The following is a 6640-nucleotide window of genomic DNA, read 5'->3' on the forward strand; positions in this document are numbered from 1 at the left end:
GTGACAAAGCACTGGAACAGGCTGCCCAGAGAGGTTGTGGAGTCTCCTTCTTTGGAGAACTTTAAAACCCGCTTGGATGCAGCCCTGTGCCACGTGCTCTAGGTGACCCTGCGTGAGCAGGGGGATTGGACTGGATGACCTCTGAGGTCTCTTCCAACCTTCGGCATTCTATGATTCTATGATTCTATGAACTGCTCATCCTGTGGTTATCTGAAATCTAAATAAAAAGAGTGCTGAAAAGTGGGATTTTGGTTCTTGATTTGCCAGCTTGGCCACGTGCTTGGAGAACTTGTATCTGCTTGTAAGCTGCTGTGACAACTAACTTGGTTTAAACAGAAAAACTTTGATCCTTGAGGAGCAGTTAGCCAGTATAAAGCAGCACTATTAAATTCAGTGCACAGGGCTCATACTCTGCAGTAGTAGCAGTATCATGGAGTTGAATAGCTTGTAATAAGCACCCTCAAGGTACTGGAGTTTTTTTACACTTTTTTACAATCTTATTTCACAGATTTTGTGCTCTTTAAGCTACAGGCAAGATAACACTCATACCTGTTGAGTGATGCAGTCTGAAGTTCGTCTCTTGCAGAAGCCATTTTTTCCAGTTCTTCTTCACATAGGCACATCTATTTTTATTAAGAGAAATATTATTTGTTTATTTATTTATTTATTTATATCTAGTTTTGTTTTGGAGATCATCCCATTTGACCAGTCAAGACAGAGGAATACAATCAGGCCCATCATTAACATTTCCTTAGCCATTGAAAACAGGTTGAAAAAGCTTGCAGAAAAAATAATATGTAAAAAATAGAAGTGGGATACTTATTGCTTTTTTTGTGTGAGACCGTAAAATAAGGGATGAATAATTAGTTTTTCTTCTGCTATGATTATTTTATGATTATTGAGTTTTATATTTAGTCATGTTAAACACGTTGAATAAACAGATCAATAGATTTGCTAAATTGTTAAAGCTTCCGTGCAGTAACATCCAGCTACATGTAAAAACACAGGTGTGAGTACAGTTTGTTTGAACTGCAGCAGGAAATCCTGCAAGACAGAAGCCCTGTAACTCCTGCACACCTAAGGTCAGCCTGATCATCTGGCTAAGGGACTCACTGAGCAAGGGCTGCTGCTGTGGGTGGTTGCTGTGCTGGTAGTGCAGATCTTAGGCACTTCCTTGTTAGACAAACAGGACCTTGACAGACGCGCGGGATCTTAGTCTTCAAGCCCTGTCTGTCAAGACAGAGGCAGCTCAGGATAGCACAGCAGGTTGTGAATTACATGCTAAGCAGAAGAATAGATCATCAGAGACCAGCTGCAGTGAAACTGCAAGCTTTGTGCAAATGTGAGATACTGGCAAGGGTGTGCAAGCTGTGAGGCTTTTCCAGACAAATCCTTGCTGTTAGGTAGTCCTGTTCTGTAAAAGCTGAAAATACTCTGAACCTGGTAATGCAGCTAGTAGCACTTCAGCTACTCAGCCAAGTACTCATTCTTTACATTGGTTAGGACCAGAATAAGAAGTGTATTAAGCTACTCTATACTAGGAGGTTCTCTAGGCAGAAGGAAGGTGAAACAGAGCCTAGGGTAGTTAATTAAGTATAGAGTAATCTATAGGTTAGGTGCATGGAAAGGTGAATGGTCCAGGCCCCTTTCAGCATGTCTGACATGACTCATCGACCACACCTGCTTATAAATCATTTTCCCTCCTTATATCACTAGAGAGCAAATATAAGCTGGCTGAAAGTATGAAGCCTCATGGAGTGGGTAAAGGAGCCCTGGAACAGGCTGTCCAGGGAGGTTGTGGAGTCTCCTTCTCTGGAGGTCTTCAAAATCCTCCTGGATGCCACCCTGTGCCACATGCTCTGGGTGTCCCTGCTGGAGCAGGAAGGTTGGACTAGATGATCTCTAGAGGTCCCTTCCAACCTCAACCATTCTGTGATTCTGTGATTCTGTGATTCTGAATGTGCAGCAACTTCTGAATATAAGACATTTCTATTTGACACATCTGCTGCACTTAAAAAGTATCTAGCTGATACACTTTGGTTACCTGAAAATGGATTACAGCTGGGCATACTCTGTTTTCATAATCTTATCACCCACTAGTTTTGCCAATGATAACCCAGGGATTCAGAAAGAGATGATATATTTCTAATCCATAACAGTATGCATTGTACTAAATTATACTAAATGTTATACAAGCCATCTTTCAGTCATTTAGGGTCAAAATCATTATATGCCTTTAATAGCATTCTAGCTATCAATGTTATAATGTTCATACAAAACACATATCCTATTTTTAAAATATAATTTCCTTTATTTCACATATGTATGTCAGCTATGAAATGTTAAGCAGGAAGAAAAGTCATTTAAATATAATATAAAAAAAATATAAAAATCACAGGGAAAACTGATGACGATTTCCCCCTTTTGAAAGTGTGGCTTAGCCTTTGGTGGCTGTGACTCAGGGAACTGAAACCTGAGTAGCCAAAGGGTGTCCATGAGAGTTTGAGTTACTACCTGAACAATCCCAGGGAAATAGCTGTTTCTTGCTTGTTTGTTGTTTTTGTTTGTTTGTTTTGCTGACTGTTTAAAAGGCCTTAGAATATCATAACTATGCTGGATCTTAGTAATTCAAACATACCTGCTTTTTATTGCTTGCAGTATGTAAAATTAGCAGGGCGTTTTGTCAAGGGGAGAGCAGGGGAAGTTGACAGGCTATCATCAGAATGACAGCAAGTATCTGGTGGTTACATCCCATGAAATTGCTCAGCAGAAGGAGAAGTGCTCACTGGTGATGCAACCTTTTTACTGGTAAGGATGGGTAGGGCTTTTGTGCATTCAGTCTTGTAAGTGATTTTTTTTTAATAGCCATTTAATTTAGTGCATGGAAATTAATATAAAAGTTTCACTTGGTGCAAATCAGAAAAATCATCCTAAAAGCAATGTTAAGAGCATTAAATATATAGTTCAAGAAGCACACGGGGGCAAGAAAAGCAGTGTAGATTCTGCTTAAGAATAGCCCAGGTGTCAAGGGGAAATGTTAAAAGGTTTTGTTGGGAGGGGAAGAAAACAGAGCTAGGCAAGGCTAGGCTAGGGGTTTAGTAAGCAAAAAACAGCAAAATACTTAAGAATCCTGCAATCTCCTTGCAAAGTGCTATTGAAAACTCCAGACAGGATCACATTTGCATATATTATCATGGTCCATAAGAATATAAGAAAATTATTTTCTCACTGTTAACTCCCTTATCTCTGTTGCTTGTTGCAATATATCAGTCTTCAAAGACTTGCATACTGAGGAACAAGGAGACTATGATATTCCTGAACTACATTTTTCCTTAGAAGTTCTCACTAAGTGTTTTTTGTTGGATTACGTTGTCATTGTGGAAACACAATACAAAGTTTGACATGAAAATGTTCAGATTGTAATATATGTTCCACTTCAATTCTACTAAATTATTTCAAGATAATTAAATATGTTATGTCACAGTAATGTAAGTATTACTGATTCCTACATTATGCTCTTGTTTTCCTGCAGTGAATTTGAGTTTCTGTGGGACTTCTGTGGGACAGCTATTTCAAATGTGTGATTCTTATAAAACTATTTATTTATTTATTTATTTATTTATTTATTTTCAGGGACTCACTGCTCTTTTTTTTTTTTTTTTTTTNTTTTTTTTTTTGAATATACCATTTTAGGTGAGTTTGTATTGGGAACTTAACTGTTCTAATTTAACTATTTGCAATGAGAAATCAAAATAATCACTGTAAATAAAATTCTTGTAGCTGACAACCCAACAAGGATTGCAGTTTCTGACACTCGACTTGCAGATTTTGGCTACATATAAACAGTGCCCAGGAATGACCCCAGGCAAGGGCATGTGATTATCTGGTCTAGCAAACCATTAGACGCTCAGTGGCACAATTTTGACCTGGGCCGAACTGTGCCCTTCTAAGGACTTTCCGAACATTCTTCTGGAGCTGGCGTGTTCCAGGCACTGATTTGTGCAACCAACCTGTTTTGAAGGATGAGAATGTTTATTAGCATAGGCACTAGGACACAGGCACCAACATTTCATGTCAGTTGGCCTGTGTTCCTAGGAACATTCCCAGACATATTTAATTTGCAAGGGTAGATGTGGCATTTAAGTGATTTGTTAATTGGTGCCAAGAATAGCAGAAAATATCTGCATATATATGTACTCATTGAGGTAGATGACCCTCACAGTTCTTTTTTTGGCTAGTTATATATCATAAGAAACAATATCTCATGGATCAGGAGGGTCTACTTTGGATGTCTCTGTGAAGTTACAAGGCTTCTAAAAGCGGATGACCAAAAATCTAATACAAATGTGTAAGTTTAGCTAATAACTGTATCTTGTAAAATGATAAATTCTTCAAATAAAGTATTTTCATGGAGATCATTTCCATGGAGTTTAATGGTGAACGAATGTGGGTTAAATGTTGGATCCTTACAGCAAAGTCAGGTTCTAGTGCTTTAAATGGGCAAAAGCAGCCTTATCAGCATTAATACTACAGCATATTGAAACCCTCCTCAAATAAAGTATGTAGCAGTACCTTAGAGCTGAAGAAGAAACGTTCTCCCTGTGTTCTCCTGTGTTCCCCATTTTGTGCTCAGAGTGGCGACACTTGCATGGGTCTGTCTGTGTGGGGGTTGGGGATAGAGAAATCTCAACTAAGAGTTACTGTGCAGGTATGGAAGTGTATGCAAACTCAGCAAGACGTTTAAATACCAGTTTATATATCTGTACCTCTGGAAACTTGTTGCATGTTGTAACAAGCTGTTGCATTGTACCACAGTTGTCCAGTGTCATTGTTATTAAAAGAGCACTGTTTGTTTTTGCCTCAGACCTGTGAGTTTTGTGTCTTGTCCATTTAGCTCTGGCTCTGATCTATCTGGCCTGTGGAGGGATCCACTGCAATGATCCTACAGCATTTCTAAATGGCATGAGTGCTTCCTTGAAATTTCCGTGTGTCATAGGCACAGCTGGCCACAAGATGTCGGTGTCAGCGAGGGATTTTGCGCAAGCAACCTGGCAGCTGGAGATGAAGTGCAGATTCTCCTGCTGGGAGCACTGCGAAGTGCAGTAGCTGGACTGAGCCTGGTACTGGGGACTGAGGCATCCCTGTTAGAGCTTGAAGCCAGAGGTGAGGAATTTTTTTCCATATCCTCACAGGGTGGCTTTGGTTTGATTTGTGCATCAGACCCAGCAGACAGCAGAGAACTGAGAACTGAGATGTTTAGGAAGCAGGTCTGGTATCAGGAGCAGGTTATGCTCTGAGGGGGAAGCTATTGTCCTCTGAGCAGTTATCTGGGGGGAAATATTACCCCTCTCGTCAAAGGAAAATATCTTGCATCTGGCTTTTTTTGACATGTAAAAACACAGCCTTGGCTACTTGTTCACAGAATCATGTTCACAGACTGGTTCAACTTGAAAGGGACCTCTAGAGATCATCTAGTCCAACCCCCTGCTCACGCAGGGTCACCTAAAGCACGTGGCACAGGGTGGCATTCAAACGTGTTTTGAAGATCTCCAGAGAAGGAGACTCCACAACCTCTCTGGGCAGCCTGTGCCAGGGCTCTGGCACCCTCACAGGAACGAAGTTCTTCCTCACATGCAGATGGAACTGCCTGGGTTTCAGCTTATATCCATTGCCACTTGTCCTGTCACTGGCCACCTCTGAGAAGAGTTTGGCCACTTCCTCCCTCCATTCTCCCCTCAGGTATTTGTACATGTTAATAAGATCCCCTCTCAACCTTCTTTTCTCCAGGGAGAACAGGCTCAACTCACCCAGTCTCTCCTCGTACGAGAGATGCTGAAGTCCCTCAGTCATCTTTGTTGCCCTCCGCTTGTCTCTTTCCAGCAGCTCCACATCCCTCATGACCTGGGGAGCCCAGAACTGCACCAATACTCCAGGTGCGGCCTCAGCAGAGCTGAATAGAGGGGCAGGATCCCCTCCCTCCAGCTGCTGGCAACACTCTTCCTGAGGTAGGCCAGGATCCCATTGGCCTTCTTGGCCACAAGGTCACACTGCTGGCTCATGGTTCAACTCTGTTAATCATGGTTAATCACGGTTGTTCCTTGTAAAGAGCCAATTTCTTAATCTTGGAAGATCATTCAAGAGATTTAAGCCTGAACTAGCTTGACACCAGGCTTGATGGCCTGGTGCAGATTACATTGAAAGACTTCACAGTGAGTGCACAGCAAAAACCACTATGTGTTGCATAATGTGAATGGCACAGGTTTGCCGACACAGAGACTGATGCATTAGGAGTCAAGGGAGAGGGAGCTTCTGAACCCTATATACTCCTGGGGGACTCATCGTGTGAAACAGTTCTTGCACTGCTAGAAATGAGGTGTTAGAAAAAGGCACAACTCTCCTGGCTACAGAAATATAGGCAAGTTAGTCCAGTGGCAGGCCACCTAAGTGGCAGCCTACTTGCAAGGCCAATGTGGACTTCTGATTCAAAGCCAGAGCCCAACACTAATCTTTTAGGCTACCCTAAAAGATTTCAGATTATCACAAAACAAGATCATACATAGGTTTTACAGTAGTCAATCCTCTTTCTGGCTATCTCAAGCCTAATATATGGGTAGTATATAGACAGTACTCTCTCTATCTT

The sequence above is a fragment of the Nothoprocta perdicaria genome, unplaced genomic scaffold (genome assembly GCF_003342845.1).
Source record: "Nothoprocta perdicaria isolate Ctin4 unplaced genomic scaffold, notPer1 scaffold_131, whole genome shotgun sequence".
In the NCBI taxonomy this organism is placed as follows: Eukaryota; Metazoa; Chordata; class Aves; order Tinamiformes; family Tinamidae; genus Nothoprocta; species Nothoprocta perdicaria.